General features: G+C 38.8%; 1 long non-coding RNA gene across 3 annotated transcripts in view; it reads right to left on the bottom strand.

Annotated features, from left to right (window-relative positions):
- LOC144577358 (uncharacterized) overlaps positions 1-19,145 on the bottom strand; it is a 282,043-nt gene that overhangs the window by 186,561 nt on the left and 76,337 nt on the right. The gene's annotated exons all lie outside the window — the stretch shown is intronic.

Raw genomic sequence — 19,145 nt, 5'->3', positions numbered from 1 at the left:
CCATGATGAACATAGCTGCAAAAATCTTCAATAAAATATTGGCAAGCCGATTGCAACAGCAAATCAAAAAACTTATTCACCATGATCAAGTAGGATTCATCCTGGGGATGCAAGGCTGGTTCAACATATGCAAGTCTATCAACGTAATTCACCACATAAACAGAACCAAAAACAAAAACCACATGATTATTTCAATTGACGCAGAGAAGTCATTTGACAAAATTCAACAGCCCTTTATGCTAAAAACCCTCAATAAACTCGGTATCGATGGAATGTATCTCAAAGTAATAAAAGCTATTTATGACAAACCAACAGCCAATATCATACTGAATGGGCAAAAACTGGAAGAATTCCCTTTGAAATCTGGCACTAGACAAGGATGCCCTCTTTCACCACTCCTATTCAATATAGTACTGGAAGTTCTAGCCAGAGCAATCAGGCAAGAAAAAGAAATAAAGGGTATTCAAATAGGAAAGGTGGAAGCCAAATTGTCTCTTTGCAGACGACATGATAGTATACCTAGAAGACCCCATCACCTCTGCCCAAAAACTCCTGAAACTGATAAGCAACTTCAGCAAAGTCTCAGGATATAAAATCAATGTGCAAAAATCACAAGCATTTGTCTACACCAATAACAGACTTAAAGAAAGCCAAATCAAGAACGAACTGCCATTCACAATTGCTACAAAAAGAATAAAATACCTAGGAATACAACTCACAAGGAACGTAAGGGACCTCTTCAAGGAGAACTACAAACCACTGCTCAACGAAATCAGAGAGGACACAAACAGATGGAGAAACATTCCATGTTCATGGTTAGGAAGAATTAATGTCGTGAAAATGGCTATACTGCCCAAAGTAATTTACAGAATCAATGCTATCCCCATCAAGCTACCACTGACTTTCTTCACAGAACTGGAAAAAACCACCATGAACTTCATATGGAACCAAAAGAGAGCCCGCATAGCCAAGTCAATTCTAAGCAAAAAGAACACAGCGGGGGACATCACACTACCTGATTTCAAACTACACTACACGGCTACAGTAATCAAAACAGCATGGTACTGGTACCAAAACAGAGATATAGAGCAATGGAACAAAACAGAGGCACCGGAGGCAACACAACCTATCTACAACTATACAATCTTTGATAAACCTGACAAAAACAAGCAATGGGGAAAGGATTCCCTGTTTAATAAATGGTGTTGGGAAAACTGGCTAGCCATGTGCAGAAAGCAGAAACTGGACCCCTTCCTGACACCTTACACTAAATTTAACTCCAGATGGATTAAAGACTTAAACATAAGACCAGGCACGATAAAAACCCTAGAAGGAAATCTAGGCAAAACTATCCAGGACATAGGAGTAGGCAAGGACTTTATGAACAAAACACCAAAAGCATTGGCAACAAAAGCCAAAATAGACAAATGGGACCTAATGAAACTCCACAGCTTCTGCACGGCAAACGAAACAGTCACTAGAGTGGATCGGCAACCAACAGAATGGGAAAAAATTTTTGCAGTTTACCCATCTGACAAAGGGCTGATATCCAGAATTTACAAAGAACTCAAACGGATTTACAGGAAAAAAACAAACAAGCCCATTCAAAAGTGGGCAAAGGATATGAACAGACACTTTACAAAAGAAGACATATATGAGGCCAACAATCATATGAAAAAATGCTCATCGTCACTGGTCATCAGAGAGATGCAAATCAAAACCACATTGAGATACCATCTCACGCCAGTTAGAATGGCGATCATTAAAAAATCTGGAGACAACAGATGCTGGAGAGGATGTGGAGAAAAAGGAACACTTTTACACTGTTGGTGGGAGTGTAAATTACTTCAACCATTGTGGAAGACAGTGTGGCGATTCCTCAAGGCCTTAGAAATAGAAATTCCATTTGACCCAGCAATCCCAATTCTGGGTATATATCCAAAAGACTATAAATCGTTCTACTATAAGGACACATGTACACGAATGTTCATTGCAGCACTGTTTACAATAGCAAAGACCTGGAATCAACCAAAATGCCCATTGATAATAGACTGGATTGGAAAAATGTGGCACATATACACCATGGAATATTATGCAGCAATCAGAAATGATGAGTTTGTATCATTTGTAGGGACATGGATGAATCTGGAGAACGTCATCCTCAGCAAACTGACACAAGAACAGAAAATGAAACACCGCATATTCTCACTCATAGGTGGGTGATGAAAAATGAGAACACATGGACACAGAAAGGGGAGTACTAAACACTGGGGTCTACTGGGGGGAAAAGGGGAGGGCCAGTGGGAGAGGGAGGTGGGGAGGGATAGCCTGGGGAGAAATGCCAAATGTGGGTGAAGGGGAGAAGAAAGCAAAGCACACTGCCATGTGTGTACCTACGCAACTGTCTTGCATGCTCTGCTCATGTACCCCAAAACCTAAAATTCAATAAAAAATTAAAAAAAAAAAAAAAGAAGCCAGAATCTTACAAGGGCCTTCTTGTTGCATCATCCTCCCACTGACATTATACTAGCACCTCCCAATGACATCATAGCAATTAAATTTGTCATAATTTTGGAGGGGACAAACATTTAAAGTATAGCAATGAACCAATATTTATAAATTATTATTAAAGTCTATAGTTTATATTTTCGCTCTTTGTGTTGAATTTTCTGTGAGTTTTAACTAATGCATAATGAAATGTACCCACCATTACAGTTTCTTAAAGAGTAGCATCACTGCCCTAAAAATCCCCTGTGCTCCACCTATTCATTCCTCAATCTTTCCTCTGGAACTCCTGGCAACCACTTATTTCTTTACTGTCTCCATAGTTTTATCTCTTTTCCGAATATAGCATGTAGCCTTTTCAGAGAATCTTCTTTTAATTAGCAATATGCACTTAAGGCACATCCAGGCTTTTTGTGGCTTGATTTTAGTTTTTAAAAAAATTTTTTGAAATGAAGTCTTGCTCTGTCACCCAGGCTGGAGTGCAGTGGTGCGATCTCAGCTCACTGCAACCTCCTCCTCCTGGGTTCAGCCTAAAAAGTAGCTAGTATTACAGGTGCCCACCACCACACCTGGCTAATTTTTGTATTTCATCATGTTGTCCAGGCTGGTCTTGAATTCCTGACCTCAAGTGGTTTGCCCACCTTGGTCTTCCAAAGTGCTGGGATTACAGGCATGAGCCACCATACTTGGCCTGATTTCAGTTTTGAATAATATTCCACTGGATAGATGTCCTAAAGTTTGTTCATCCTCTCATCTAATGAAGGGCATCTTGCTTGCTTAAAGCTGCTATAAACATTCATGTATTGAGTTTCTTTAATAAGTGTACGTTTCAACTCATTTGGGTAAATACCAAGGAACACAGTTACTGTATCTTATGTTAAGAATGTATTCAGTATTGTATAAAAGTGCTAAACTGTCTTCCAAAGTGGCTGTACTGTTTTGCATTCCTACCAGCAATAAATGAGAGTTCCTCTTATTCCATAGTCTCACCAGCACGTGGTATTGTCATTGTTTTGAATTTTGCTGTTCTAATAGGTGTGCAGTGGATTTAATACATTTTAAAGACACTTTGTACTTTGAAGTAAATTAGTATTTACAGAAAATTTACAAAGATAACAAAGAATTCCTATATGCCACTCAACCAATCTCCCCAATGTTAACATCTTAAATTATTGTGGTATACTTGTCAAAACTAAGATACAAACATTGATAAATTGCTAGTCACTAAACTCCAGACTTTATTCATATTTCATCAGTATTTCATCAGTAATGTCTCCCTTTTGTTTCAGAGACCCATCCAGGATAACACATTGCATTCAGCCATATGCCTCCTTAGTTTTCTCTGGTCTATGACAGTTTCTCAGTCTTGCCTCATTTTCCATTACCTTGACAGTTTTAAGGTGCATTGGTGGGGAATTTTGTCTCTCAATCTGAGTTTTTCTAATGTTTACTCAGGATTAGATCAGAATTACAGGATTTGGGTAACAATACCACAGAGGTGAAATGTCCTCATCACATCATATAATGGGGTACATGCAATAAAAGTAACCTATTACTGGTGATGTTAATCTTGATCATTTGATTAAGGTGCTGTTTATTAGATTTGTTTACCTTAATGATGCTATTCCTCTCTTTTCATTCTCTGTTATTTGGAAGGAAGTCACTAAATCCAACCAATACTTGATGGTAGGGGATTATTTATATCTGTATAAAGTTATGTATATGTATTTTATACTTTAAATTTTGTTGCTAAAATTGTTATAGCTTTGGCCATTGGAGACATGATCAGGATGGCTTTCTGTCTACTTGATATGTCTCTAGCCTTTTATTTTTTTGAGTACTTCCTTATTTTCAGACACTATAACATACTTCAGGCTCATATGGTATCCTCTCTACCCCAGATATAGAATCAGCCATTTCTTCAAACAGTCCAAGTTTTTCCTATTAGGGTTTGGTGTTTTGAAACAAAGTCCAGGTACTAGGTGTGATTGCTGTCACTGGTATGTTACCACAATGATTTACATACCTTTGAACTAAAATTATAACATTAGGAGGTATAATTTGAAAATTTGACTCTTCTTAAATTTAAATACCTGAGAAGAGTTAGGTCACAAAAGTATCTTCAATTGTTCTATCTAGTAGCTTAGAAAAATCATACTATGGTCAAAAATATTTTTATTTGTGATTTTAACCTATTTCATTTGGACCTAAAATTGAAATACTCTTAAAAATAATCTTAAAAATTATTTACTGCTGGGCAGGTGGCATGTGCCTATAGTAGCAGCTACTTGGGAGGCTGAGGGAGGACTGCTTGAGTCCAGGTATTTGAGGCCATAGTGTGCAATGATAACTCCTGTGAATAGTCACTGCATTCCAGCCTGGGCAATACAGCAAGATCTCATCTGAAAAAAATATATAATAAAAATAGTATTATAGAAATAACTGAAGCATCAGGAAATAGCTGTAAACACTCATGTATCTATTCAGTTTTCTGTAATCTGGAACATTAGTGCATATAAGTGTAGTATGGTGGTAATTTTATTTTTTCAGCTAAAATACTTTGTCTCTTGGTATAATTCTCTGAACTGTTTTTCCTTTTATGCCAATAAATGCCTTTACTCAGTCTTTACATTCTTAAGGTAACAAAAATTAATTCACTAGTTAGGTGATATTTGGGAGTGGTAATAGAGAAAAGTTTCCATACACATTTAAAAAAAAAATAGGTAAAGAAAAGTGCAGCACAACTATAGTTGCATGGAAAGCCTCATTGGTACAAGTAAAAAAGTCGTATCATCATCAAAATGGTCTCATGTTTGGTGGGAAAATCTGTCTTTCTACTGAAGAAATTTGGGGTGCATTTATAATAGCTACAGAGAAAATTAAATACCTAGGAATTAATTGAAGAAGTGAAAGATCTCTACAATGAAAACTATAAAACACTGATGAAAGAAATTGACAAGGTCACACAAAATGTAAAGATATTCCAGGTTCATGGACTGGAAGAATCAATATAGTTAAAATGTTCAGACTACTCAAAGGAATCTACAGATTGAATGAAATGCTGATCAAAATGCCAATTTTGTCTGCTTTTGGTATCAGGGTAATATTGGCCCACAGAATGAGTTTGGAAGTATTCCCTCCTCATGTATTTTTTGGAATACTTTAGGATTAGTACTAGTTCTTTAAGTGTGTGGTAGAAATCAGCAGTGAAGCCACTAGGTTCTGGGCTTTTTTTTAATGGAAGACTTTTGATTACGGTTTTGATCTCATTACTTGTTATAGGTCTGCTCAGGTTTTGGATTTCTTCCTGTTTCAATCTTCGTAGGTTGTATGTGCTGGAAATTTGTCCATTTCTTTTAGATTTTCCAATTTATTGGCATAGTGGCTCACAGAAGCCACTAATGAACATTTCAATTTCTGCAATATCAGTTATAACACCTTCATTTTCATCTCTGATTTTATTTGGCTCTTCTCTTTTTTTTCTTAGTCTGACTAAAGGTTTGTCAATTTTACTTTTCAAAAAAATCAACTTTTTGTTTAATTGATCTTTTGTTTTATTTTCTTCATTTCAAATTCATTTATTTCTGCTCTGGTCTTTATTATTATTTCTTTTCTTTTACTAATTTTGGTTTTGGTTTGCTCTTGCTTTTCTAGTTTTTTAAGATACATTGTTAGGTTATTTATTTGAAGTTTCTCTTCTTTTTTAATGTAGGCATTTATAGATATAAACTGTTCTCTTAGTACCAATTTTGCTGTATCCACAAGATTTTGGTATGATGTGTTTCAATTACCATTTGTTTCAAAAAATTTTTTCAATTTTCTTCTTAATTTCTTTATTGACTTATTGGTCATTTGTGAGCTTATTATTAAATTTTCATGTATTTGTATAGTTCCCCAAATTCCCTGTTATTGACTTCTAGTTTTATTCCATTGTGGTCACAGAAGATACTTGATATTATTTCAACTTATTTATTTATTTTTATTGCATATTAGGTTTTGGGGTACATGTGCAGAACATGCAAGACAGTTGCATAGGTACACACATGGCCGTGTGCTTTGCTGCCTTCCTCCCCTTCACCCACATTTGGCATTTCTCCCCAGGCTATCCCTCCCCAGTGCCCCCCCCGCTGTCCCTCCCCTAATCTCCCCAATAGACACCAGTGTGTAGTACTCCTTTCCCTGTGTCCGTGTGTTCTCATTCTTCATCACCCGACTATGAGTGAGAATATGTGGTATTTCATTTTCTGTTCTTGTGTCAATTTGCTGAGAATGATGTTCTCCAGATTCATCCATGTCCCTACAAAGGACACGAAGTCATCATTTCTGATTGCTGCATAATATTCCATGGTGTATATGTGCCACATTTTCCCAGTCCAGTTTATCATCGATGGGTATTTGGGTTGCTTCCAGGTCTTTGCTATTGTAAACATATTTCAACTTTTTGAATGTTTTAAGACTTATTTTATAACATAACATACGGTTTATTCTTTTTTTTTGTTTGTTTCTGTTTTTCTTCTTTTTTTTTAAATTTTTTATTGGATTTTAGGTTTTGGGGTACATGAGCAGAGCATGTAAGACAGTTGCGTAGGAACACACATGGCAGTGTGCTTTTCTTTCCTTCTCCCCTTCACCCACATTTGGCATTTCTCCCCAGGCTATCCCTCCCCACCTCCCCCTCCCACTGGCCCTCCCCTTTCCCCCCCAATAGACCCCAGTGTTTAGTACTCCCCTTTCTGTGTCCATGTGTTCTCATTTTTCATCACCCACCTATGAGTGAGAATATGCGGTGTTTCATTTTCTGTTCTTGTGTCAGTTTGCTGAGGATGACGTTCTCCAGATTCATCCATGTCCCTACAAATGACACAAACTCATCATTTCTGATTGCTGCATAATATTCCATGGTGTATATGTGCCACATTTTTCCAATCCAGTCTATTATCAATGGGCATTTTGGTTGATTCCAGGTCTTTGCTATTGTAAACAGTGCTGCAATGAACATTCGTGTACATGTGTCCTTATAGTAGAACGATTTATAGTCTTTTGGATATATACCCAGAATTGGGATTGCTGGGTCAAATGGAATTTCTATTTCTAAGGCCTTGAGGAATCGCCACACTGTCTTCCACAATGGTTGAAGTAATTTACACTCCCACCAACAGTGTAAAAGTGTTCCTTTTTCTCCACATCCTCTCCAGCATCTGTTGTCTCCAGATTTTTTAATGATCGCCATTCTAACTGGCGTGAGATGGTATCTCAATGTGGTTTTGATTTGCATCTCTCTGATGACCAGTGACGATGAGCATTTTTTCATATGATTGTTGGCCTCATATATGTCTTCTTTTGTAAAGTGTCTGTTCATATCCTTTGCCCACTTTTGAATGGGCTTGTTTGTTTTTTTCCTGTAAATCCGTTTGAGTTCTTTGTAAATTCTGGATATCAGCCCTTTGTCAGATGGGTAAACTGCAAAAATTTTTTCCCATTCTGTTGGTTGCCGATCCACTCTAGTGACTGTTTCGTTTGCCGTGCAGAAGCTGTGGAGTTTCATTAGGTCCCATTTGTCTATTTTGGCTTTTGTTGCCAATGCTTTTGGTGTTTTGTTCATAAAGTCCTTGCCTACTCCTATGTCCTGGATAGTTTTGCCTAGATTTCCTTCTAGGGTTTTTATCGTGCCTGGTCTTATGTTTAAGTCTTTAATCCATCTGGAGTTAAATTTAGTGTAAGGTGTCAGGAAGGGGTCCAGTTTCTGCTTTCTGCACATGGCTAGCCAGTTTTCCCAACACCATTTATTAAACAGGGAATCCTTTCCCCATTGCTTGTTTTTGTCAGGTTTATCAAAGATTGTATAGTTGTAGATAGGTTGTGTTGCCTCCGGTGCCTCTGTTTTGTTCCATTGCTCTATATCTCTGTTTTGGTACCAGTACCATGCTGTTTTGATTACTGTAGCCGTGTAGTGTAGTTTGAAATCCGGTAGTGTGATGCCCCCCGCTGTGTTCTTTTTGCTTAGAATTGACTTGGCTATGCGGGCTCTCTTTTGGTTCCATATGAAGTTCATGGTGGTTTTTTCCAGTTCTGTGAAGAAAGTCAATGGTAGCTTGATGGGGATAGCATTGATTCTGTAAATTACTTTGGGCAGTATAGCCATTTTCACGACATTAATTCTTCCTAACCATGAACATGGAATGTTTCTCCATCTGTTTGTGTCCTCTCTGATTTCGTTGAGCAGTGGTTTGTAGTTCTCCTTGAAGAGGTCCCTTACGTTCCTTGTGAGTTGTATTCCTAGGTATTTTATTCTTTTTGTAGCAATTGTGAATGGCAGTTCGTTCTTGATTTGGCTTTCTTTAAGTCTGTTATTGGTGTAGACAAATGCTTGTGATTTTTGCACATTGATTTTATATCCTGAGATTTTGCTGAAGTTGCTTATCAGTTTCAGGAGTTTTTGGGCTGAGGTGATGGGGTCTTCTAGGTATACTATCATGTCGTCTGCAAAGAGACAATTTGGCTTCCACCTTTCCTATTTGAATACCCTTTATTTCTTTTTCTTGCCTGATTGCTCTGGCTAGAACTTCCAGTACTATATTGAATAGGAGTGGTGAAAGAGGGCATCCTTGTCTAGTGCCAGATTTCAAAGGGAATGCTTTCAGTTTTTGCCCATTCAGTATGATATTGGCTGTTGGTTTGTCATAAATAGCTTTTATTACTTTGAGATACATTCCATTGATACCGAGTTTATTGAGGGTTTTTAGCATAAAGGGCTGTTGAATTTTGTCAAATGCCTTCTCTGCGTCAATTGAGATAATCATGTGGTTTTTGTTTTTGGTTCTGTTTATGTGGTGAATTACATTGATAGACTTGCGTATGTTGAACCAGCCTTGCATCCCCAGGATGAATCCTACTTTATCATGGTGAATAAGTTTTTTGATTTGCTGTTGCATTCGGCTTGCCAATATTTTATTGAAGATTTTTGCATCTATGTTCATCATGGATATTGGCCTGAAGTTTTCTTTTCTTGTTGGGTCTCTGCCGGGTTTTGGTATCAGAATGATGTTGGTCTCATAAAATGATTTGGGAGGGATTCCCTCTTTTTGGATTGTTTGGAATAGTTTTAGAAGGAATGGTACCAGCTCCTCTTTGTGTGTCTGGTAGAATTCGGCTGTGAACCCGTCTGGACCTGGACTTTTTTTGTGTGGTAGGCTCTTAATTGCTGCCTCGACTTCTGACCTTGTTATTGGTCTATTTATAGTTTCAGCTTCCTCCTGGTTTAGGCTTGGGAGGACACAGGAGTCCAGGAATTTATCCATTTCTTCCAGGTTTACTAGTTTATGTGCATAGAGTTGTTTGTAATATTCTCTGATGATGGTTTGAATTTCTGTGGAATCTGTGGTGATTTCCCCTTTATCATTTTTTATTGCATCTATTTGGTTGTTCTCTCTTTTATTTTTAATCAATCTGGCTAGTGGTCTCTCTATTTTGTTGATCTTTTCAAAAAACCAGCTCTTGGATTTATTGATTTTTTGAAGGGTTTTTCGTGTCTCAATCTTCTTCAGTTCAGCTCTGATCTTAGTTATTTGTTGTCTTCTGCTGGGTTTTGAGTTTTTTTGATCTTGCTCCTCTAGCTCTTTCAATTTTGACGATAGGGTGTCAATTTTGGATCCCTCCATTCTCCTCATATGGGCACTTATTGCTATATACTTTCCTCTAGAGACTGGTTTATTCTTTAGAAAGATCCATATTCTAAAGAAAATAATGTACATTCTGCAGTCATCGAATGAAATGTTCTGTAAATATGTATTAGATCCATTTGGTCTATAGTGTAGATCAACACTGTTTGTATAAATAGACAAAAAGAAAACGAATAAAGAACCTGTACTTAAAATAGTTCAAAAGTGCCACCCACTTTTTAACTTTTTATTATTACTGTTTATATGTTGCTGCACTGTCCATGTCTTGAGAAGTCATTGTAGTTATTATTTTAGGTTGATTCATTGTTCAGTCTTTCTATGTAGGATAAGAGGGGTTTACACATCACAGTTACAGTTATATTCTGTGTACTTACTGTTATAAGTGAGGTGGTTTTTGTTTTGTTTTGAGACAGGGTTTTTTCTGTCACCCAGGCTGCAGTGCAGTGGTGCGATCTCAGCTCACCACAGCCTTGACCCCCTGAGCTCAAGGAATTCTCCCACCTCAGCCTCCAAGTTGCTGGGACCACAGACTTATGCCTAGCTCATTTTTGTATTTTTATAGAGACAGGGTTTCAGCATGTTGCCCAGGCTGAACCACTGAGTTTTATACCATCAGACTATTTCTTATTGATCATTAATATCCTTTTGTTTCTGATTGAAATACTCCTTTTAGCATTTCTTGTAGAACAGGTCTTGTGTTGATGAAATTCCTCATCTCTTGTTTGCCTGGAAAAGTCTTTATCTCTCTTTCATGTTTGAAGAATAATTTTGTTGTATATACTATTTCAGGGCAAAAGTTTTTAGCACTTCAAATATGTCATGCCACTCTCTCCTGGCCTGTAAGGTTTCACTGGAAAGTCTACTGCTAGGCATATTAGAGCTCCATTGTATGCTTTTTATTTCTTTTCTCTTGCTACTTCTAGGATCTTTTCTTTATCCTTGACCTTTGAGAGTCTGATTATTAAATGCCTTGAGGTAGTCCTCCTTGGGTTAACTCTTCTGGGTGTTCTGTAACCTTCTTGTACTTGGATATTGATATATTTCTCTATGCTAGAAAAATTCTCTGTTATTGTCCCCTTGAATAGTCTATCCCTATTGGTTTCCCCACCTCCTCTTCAAGGCCAATTACTCTTAAATTTGCTGTTTTAAGGCTGTTTTCTAGATCTTGTAGCTTTGCTTGTTTTTTTTTTCTTTTGTCTTTTCTATCTATTTTCAAATAGCCCATCTTCAAGTTCACTAATTCTTTCTTCTGCTTGATCAATTCTGATATTAAATGACTCAGATGTATTCTTCAGTATGCCAATTGCATTTTCAACTCTAGAATTCTGCTTGATTCTTTTTAATTATTTCAATATATTTGTTAAATTTAGCTAATAGAATTCTGAATACCTTCTCTGTGACATCTGGAATTTCTTTGAGTTTCTTCAAGACAGCTATTTTGAATTTTCTGTCTGAAGAGTCAGATATCTCTGTTTCTCTAGGATTGATTCCTGCTGTTTTATTTACCAGGAGGTCATGTTTTCCTGGATCATCTTGATACTTAGAGATGTTCCTCTATGTCTGGGCATTGAAGAATTATTTATTACAGTCTTCACAGTCCAGGCTTGTTTGTATCCATAGTTCTTTAGAAGGCTTTCCAGATATTTGAAAGGTCCTGGGTGTTGTGATCTAAGCTGTATCTGCTTAGTAGGCACCCCCAGCTCAGTAAACTGTGGCTCTTTCAGACTTATAGAGGTACTGCCTTGATTGGACAAGATCCAGAAGAATTCCCTGGATTACCAGAAAAGATTTTTTGCTTTCTTCCCTTACTTTCTCCAAAACAAACTGAGTCTCTTCCTCTCTGTTTTCAGCTACCTGGAGCTGGGGATGGAGTGACACAAGAATCTTTGTGGCCACTGAGGGAACGTATTCTCTTCCCGGGTCCACAAGGGGGTGTGGTTTCAAAGGCAAGAATTTCCCAGTGCCATACCTCCACCTACGTCTCCATCCTGGAGCTTAGAGGTCTTTAACTTTTGTGCACACAGGAAGATAGACTGCCCAGGTGAGCTTCCTTTGTCTAGAAAGACTGTGAGAAGCTAAGGGAGGACTATGGGCCAAAATAACAAATCAGATATCAGAAATCAAAGAACAATTACTCCAGCGGAAGTTTAAAGGAACTCCTTTCATAGGACAGAAAATTTGAATGGGGCAGGAATATCTCCCAGGTTAAAAGTCCCCTTCTCCCACATCTGGGCGGACTTCATTTCTGGATCCCCTCTCATGACAGTGTGAGAACTCACTCTCTCTCTGTATTTCTTTCTCCTTTATTTTTTTTATCTCTCTGCCTAAATAAATAACTTTCTACAAAACTCTTTGGGGTCTGATATTTACTTAAGCCCACTGCATCTGGCGGGGTCCTCTTTCCCATTCTTCGGTGAATGAGGGACCAAGGGCCTAGAAGAACACATCCATCCTACTGGGGACCTGAGCCCATTGTCTGCAATTCGGTCATAGCCACTATCCCTGGGACTGTACTGGGTCAGACCTGAAGCCAGCACAGCACTGAGTCTTACCCAGGCCTACCGTAACCACACCCTGGCTATCACTTATCGTCACTCAGAGCCCTGGGGCTCTACAATCAGCAGGTGGCAAAGCCAACCAGGCACATGTCCTTTTCTTCTGGGTAGCAAGTTCCCCCAGGCCCCAGGCAGGTCCAGAGGTGCCACCTGGGAGCCAGGAACTACTGTCAAAAACCTTAGAAACATACCTGGTGTTCTACTGTATTGCAGCTGAGCAGGCACTCAAATCACAAGACACAGTCTTTTCACTCTTCCCCTTTCGGCAGGCAGAGGAGCCTCACCCTGTGGCCACCACTACGTCAGGCCCACAGGGAATACTGCCAGGCTACCACCAATGTTCCCTTAAGGCCCAAGGGCTCTTCAGTTAGTGTGTGGTGAATGCTGCCTGCCCTAGGACTCACCTTTCAGGAGAGTGGGCTCTCCTTCTGGCCCAGGGAAGGTCCAAAAATGCCATCCAATATTCAAGTCCTGGAGTTGGGAACCCCAAGAGCCTGGCTGGTGCTCTACCCCACTGTGGCCAAGCCGGGACCCAAGGTGCAAGACAAAGTCCCAATTTTATCAAAGAGAAGAAGTCTTGCCCTGTAGTCACCACAACTGGGAATGTGCTGAGTCTCACCTGAAGCCAGCAAGTCTCAGAATCTCACCCAAGGACCTCAACATAGTACCTGGTATTGCTGCTGGTTATTCAGGTCTCAAGGGCTCTTCAGTTAGCAGGTAATGAAGCCTGCCAGGACTGAGCCCTTCCCTTTAAAGCAGCAGATTCCCTTATGTCCTAAGGCGTGTCTAGAAATGTCCTGAAGCTAGGGCCTGAAAAGGGAGCTTCATGACTCTGAATGGTGCCCTATCCTGCTGTGGCAGAGCTGGTATCAAAGATACAAAACAATGTCCTCCCCACTTTTCCACCTCCTTTCCTTAAGTGGAAGGAAAAGGTCTCTATTCGAGCCGTGAGTTGTGCAACCTGGGGATAGGGGGAGGGTGATGTCAGTACTCCCTTAGCTGTCCCAGTTGGTATCTCAGTAGGTCACAAGTCCCCTCCAGTCCACTGTCTGTGGGCTCAGTTCAGCACTAGGACTCACCTAGGTTTTACAGTCCTTGTGGCCTAGACTGTCTTTCTAGGGTATTCGGAGCCCCAGAGCAGTGTAGACTGTGGTGATAAGGCTTGAGAGAAGTGAAGTTCCAATCAGTGGGATCTGCAATTCCCCTTTAACCAGAGCTTGTTTAAATGTTCCCTTCTTGGGTGGCTGTCAGCTGAGTTTGGTCTGGTTTTGCTTTTTGCTGTAACAATGGCAGCACTGAGTTCAATACCTTACAGTTGCTGGCTCTCTCTCTCCTCAGGGAACAGGAATATTCTCTGCACCATGTTGCTGCTTCCACGGAATAAAAGACGGGTGGCATGGGTCATCCAAGACTATTTCTTCTACCTCTTCAGTGCCTCTTCCAGTGATATGGAGTTAAAACCAGGTACTGTGAGTTCTCATACGATTTTTGGTTCAGATAAAGGTGCTTTTTTGTGGTAGAAAGTTGTTAAATTGATGTTCTTATGGGAGGAGGGTGGATGATCAGTGGAGCCTTCTTTTCTGTCATCTTGCTCCACCAATCTCTGTAATCAGAGCTCTTGTATTAGTCCACTTTGTATTGCTATTAAGGAATACTTGAGGCTGGGTAATTTATGAATAAGAGATTTATTTAGCTCACAGTTCTGGAGGCTGTACAGGAAGCATGGTACCAGCAAAGGCTTGGCTTCTGGTGAGGCCTCAGGAAATTTTTACTTACGGTGGAAGGGAAGAGGACCCAGCATGTCACATGGTGAGAGAGGGAGCAAGAGTGAGGGAGGAGGTGCCAAGGTCTCTCAAACAATTCAATCTCATGATCTCACAGGATCAAATAGAGTGAAAACTCACTCATTACCATGGGTATGGCACCAAGCCATTCATGAGATCTGCCCCCAAGACCCAAACACTCTCCACTAAACTCTACCTCAAATATTGGGGATCACTTTTCAACATGAAATTGGAGGGGATAAGCATCCAAAGTGTATCAGTATTACCTGGAGTGAACTGGAAAGACAGGAGGTTGCAATAAGAGTGAAGTGCTCAAAATTAGATAATGGAGGGATTGCTGTTATTGGTAATGACAAGGCTCAGTGCATAGGCTCAGTATATGACCAAGACATTTAGTGCCTTTAGATGAAAAAGAGTAGGTCAAGTGTTGGAAAGACAGCCTTGTCTACCTTGGAAGGATATTGTGATCACCAAGAATTGACACAGAACCTGGACTTAAAATATTCAAGGCAAGAAGGGAAACAGTCCAAGATTCTATAGATAACTAAAATAGGAACTTCCACAACACTTTTCTTCTATCAGATTTGCAAAAATAAAAAAGATTGATAGGTTCTAGTATTTGCCAAGCATGGGAAGAATATGGAATACCATTTTTACAGGCAATCTAGCAATATTTATCTTAATTCTCATACTCAGCAATTCTATTATGGAAAACTTATTCTACAAAAATAGTTGCACAAGAATGCAAAGACATTTGTACAAGAATGTTCAACTGCAGAAATGCTTACAATAGTAAAATACTAAAAAGAATCTTGATATTCATCAACAGACAATTAGTGAAATAAAGTATACACCTATCAATGAAAACTCATGCAACCACAAAAAAGAATGAAGGGACTGGGTGTGGTGGCCTGTAATCCCAGCACTTTGGGAGGTCTAGGTGGGTGGATCACTTGAGGTCAGGAATTCTAGACCAGTTTGGCCAACATGGTGAAACCCTGTCTCTACTAAAAATACAAAAAATAGGTGGGCATGGTGGTACATGCCTGTAATCTCAGTTACTTGGGAGGCTGAGGCAGGAGAATCGGTTGAACCTGAGAGGTGGAGGTTGCAGTCAGCCAAGATTGTGCCACTGAATTCCAGCTTGGGTAATAAGAGCAAAACTCAACCTCAAAAAATAAAAAAACAGAATGAAGGGATACTACATGTACAGACATAAAACAATGTCCATTGTATTTTATTAAGTGTGGGACTAAAGATATAAAATGGCACAAACTCTTTTTGTTGTTAAAAAAAATTAAAATCTTGGATTTTATAGGCTTTATTTCTTATAAAATAAGAAAAATTTAAGCATACTGTTACAAAATCAAGAAAATAAAACTAGTTGTGCATAACCAATCATTAAGACTTTGTCGGGGCTTTGTGCAATGCTCCAGTGGCCTCAAGTACCCTCGTTCCTGCCCTGGAAACAGCTGAAGAATAAAGACAGCAGGAATTTGAAGTTCACTTCAAGCTGAACACTAACTTCCCTCATAGACAAGTCAAAGGTCTTGGGCGTAGGTCTGGCACTATGTCCTCTCTGACTCACCTCACCCCTCATCACTCTCCACACTCCAGCCACTAGCCTTTTTCCTCTGTTCTCTAATGTACTAAATTGATTCCTACTTCTAGCAGTTGTGCTTAATATTTTCATGGTCTTTAATGCAGATCTTTGCATGGCTGGCTTCTTGCCACTCAAAATCACCCTTCAGATAAACGCTCTGCTTCCCTGATTTTAAATTCATTGTTTTATTTACTTTATAGTATTATTACTCTCAAAAGATATCTTGTTTATTTTTTTGCCTGTTTCTTATTGTATATGGCCCCCAACTCCCAACAGAGGAACCTGCTATGTTCAGTTCACTACTGTACTTCTAATACTCAGAAAAGTACCTGGTATATATGGGGTACTTACTATTTATTGAGTGAATGAATTAAGAAAGGGCTAGAAGATAGTCATACATCTAAGTAACTAAGCCTGATTCCTCTGGCTTGCCCAAGATTGAGATTGTAGCAAATTCTTGAGACATCTAATTTAAAAAGCTGCATTTAATGACAAACTTCGGTTCCAACAGAGTAAGTATGACAGTAAGATTTCTTTTGTTTGTTTGCAGATGTAGGGTGATAAGGCAATGGTGGTGGTGGTGGTATATCCCATGATACCACAGCCTAGCTTCTGAGAATTCTTTATTTCTCCTTATACTCAAACCAACTCTGCTAATTCCAATTGGGTTCACAAGTCAGCTCAAACATTGCCATGTCTACAGTTTGAAATAAATTAGATTCAGAACACAACCAATCTAAATTCACAATAAGAACAAGAGATCAGCGACTATTTGTTAATTTCTTATAATTGTGCTTTCTTTTTCCTTTTTAATATTAATACAGCCAAACCATGACATTTCAATAATATTGACTCCACTCATACACTTAAGCCAGATTTAGTAATGGGCAAGTAACAACCAGCTTAAGCCAATGAAAACACTGCATTTCTTGGCCTTATCAACTGAAATAGGATTGGACATGTGATCTAAACTGTTATCACTGCAATTCAGAATTTTTTTTGTTGAGAAAATTGGATATGGATTCTCTCTTTTGCAGTCCTTGTGGCTTGGTGCTTGGTGGTATGGGTATGTGAAGCTTGGAACAGCTATGGCAATGAGGAGAGAAACTAGAGCCACTGGGATGTCCTATCAGGATGGGAGTGAATCCAGAGAAAGTGGAACTGAGAGATGAAATGAAATTTATGTGTGAACACTGGATCAAACTGCATCTGAAAAGATATCATTCCATTTATGTATCCTAAAATCAAAGTATTCTTAACTGATATTAGGGAAAACATAGGTCTTCAGTCATGTTCTACTTCTTTCTCTGGTATCTGGGAAACAACCTTTAGCAGATGTTGTCAGTGCTCTGTCGAAAAGCCCTTTATACCATTTTCGTGCATTTATTTCCCTTTGGTATAGCAGCCACACTCCCTTTAGCTACTGGAATCACTGAGACCGCAAGTGAAAGACAGCCTGGGAGTTTTCCGATGACTGTCTAGTCCAGGGGTAGGAAAGTCCGGTTTCGTTGCCTTGGTTTGGACAACCTTGTGGCATTCCAGAGTTCCTGTGCAAGACAATTTTTGCCTGAGGCTGCACTGTGTCAGGCTCTTTCCTGTCCTGACCTTCCTTTATAAACACTTGCATACACATCTTCATCTCAGAGCCTAAGACAGTCTCCTCAATATGTGTGCATAGGTCAATCACTTGGCCAAAAAAAATCTAATGAAAATATTAGAACACAGAAAATAAATGATTTATTCACCTCTGAATATCACTAGTAGATACTGTACTTTCAAAAAATTCAATTATGAAAGTGTTCAATATAAGAATTAATTTGTGTTGGCTCCAGAGAGAATAGAGAGAGCCTGATTGCACTACAGTTTCAGGCTATTCCTACCAAAAATTCAGTTTTGAGTGTGTGAGTAGTTCCCAAAATATACACTGTTTTAAAATTTCAAATTCATAAAAACTTATAGTCTTCCACATTTTGGCTTTTGAAAATGGAGGATTTGTTCTCAAATACTTGGATTCCAATATATCAAGGTCTCTGCTTACAATAATATTCTTCCCCACAGTGTGCTATATATACTGTGGTAGATTTGCTATCTGAGATGCAAGAAAGTATACTGTAGTTGCAGAATATTCAACTTAGAAACTACTGATTGTGCTTTCAAAGTTTAATTTGTGTCACGAATATTTTCTTAGTTAAAAAATAAACAAAAGAGAAAATGGACTAATAATATATTGAAATAATGCCACCACATATGCTTAGTTAAATGTATGATAAGATGGAATTAAAGAACAAAGTTCTTTCTAATCAAGTATTTATATAGCTAGAACCATGCAGGTTTCTGGTTTTAAATTTTATGTTCTTACTCTCATATGCATAAATATGAGATACCAGATATCTGCCATATTAAGTAAACATTACAGTATTCATGGAAAAATAATTATCTCATTTTGTAAAGTTGACATCTCTAGGTTCACATAAGTGGTTAAAAAGTAAGAAGTGGCTGGGCATGGTGGCTCATGCCTATAATCCCAGCACTTTGGGAGGCCTAGGCGGGTGGATCACGAGATCAAGAGATCGAGACCATCCTGGTCAACAAGGTGAAACCCCGTCTCTACTAAAAATACAAAAATTAGCTGGGCATGGTGGCGCGCATCTGTAGTCCCAGCTACTCGGGAGGCTGAGGCAAGAGAATTGCTTGAACCCAGGAGGTGGAGGTTGCGGTGAGCTGAGATTGTGCCATTGCACTCCAGCCTGGGTAACAAGAGCGAAACTCCGTCTTAAAAAAAAAAAAAAAAAGTAAGAAGCATCAAACTGAATTTTGGTGAATTTTTTCAGATAGGAATAATTTAGTATAGTTAAAAAGTAACAAGTATAGGCCATGGAATTTCTCAAAGGAATTTGCCTTTAAGAGAGATTGTTCACATGGCCTTAGGTCCAGTTGGCTTTTTTGTCATCATGCATAAAATTCAAATCAATCGCCACTTTTAAAGTGACTCTTAGGTGTACGGTACTCTTCAACAGAA

The sequence above is a fragment of the Callithrix jacchus genome, chromosome 8 (assembly GCF_049354715.1).
Source record: "Callithrix jacchus isolate 240 chromosome 8, calJac240_pri, whole genome shotgun sequence".
NCBI classification, from domain to species: domain Eukaryota; kingdom Metazoa; phylum Chordata; class Mammalia; order Primates; family Cebidae; genus Callithrix; species Callithrix jacchus.
Note: the sequence above shows the minus strand (reverse complement) of the source record. Positions and strands in the feature narration are given on the sequence as shown.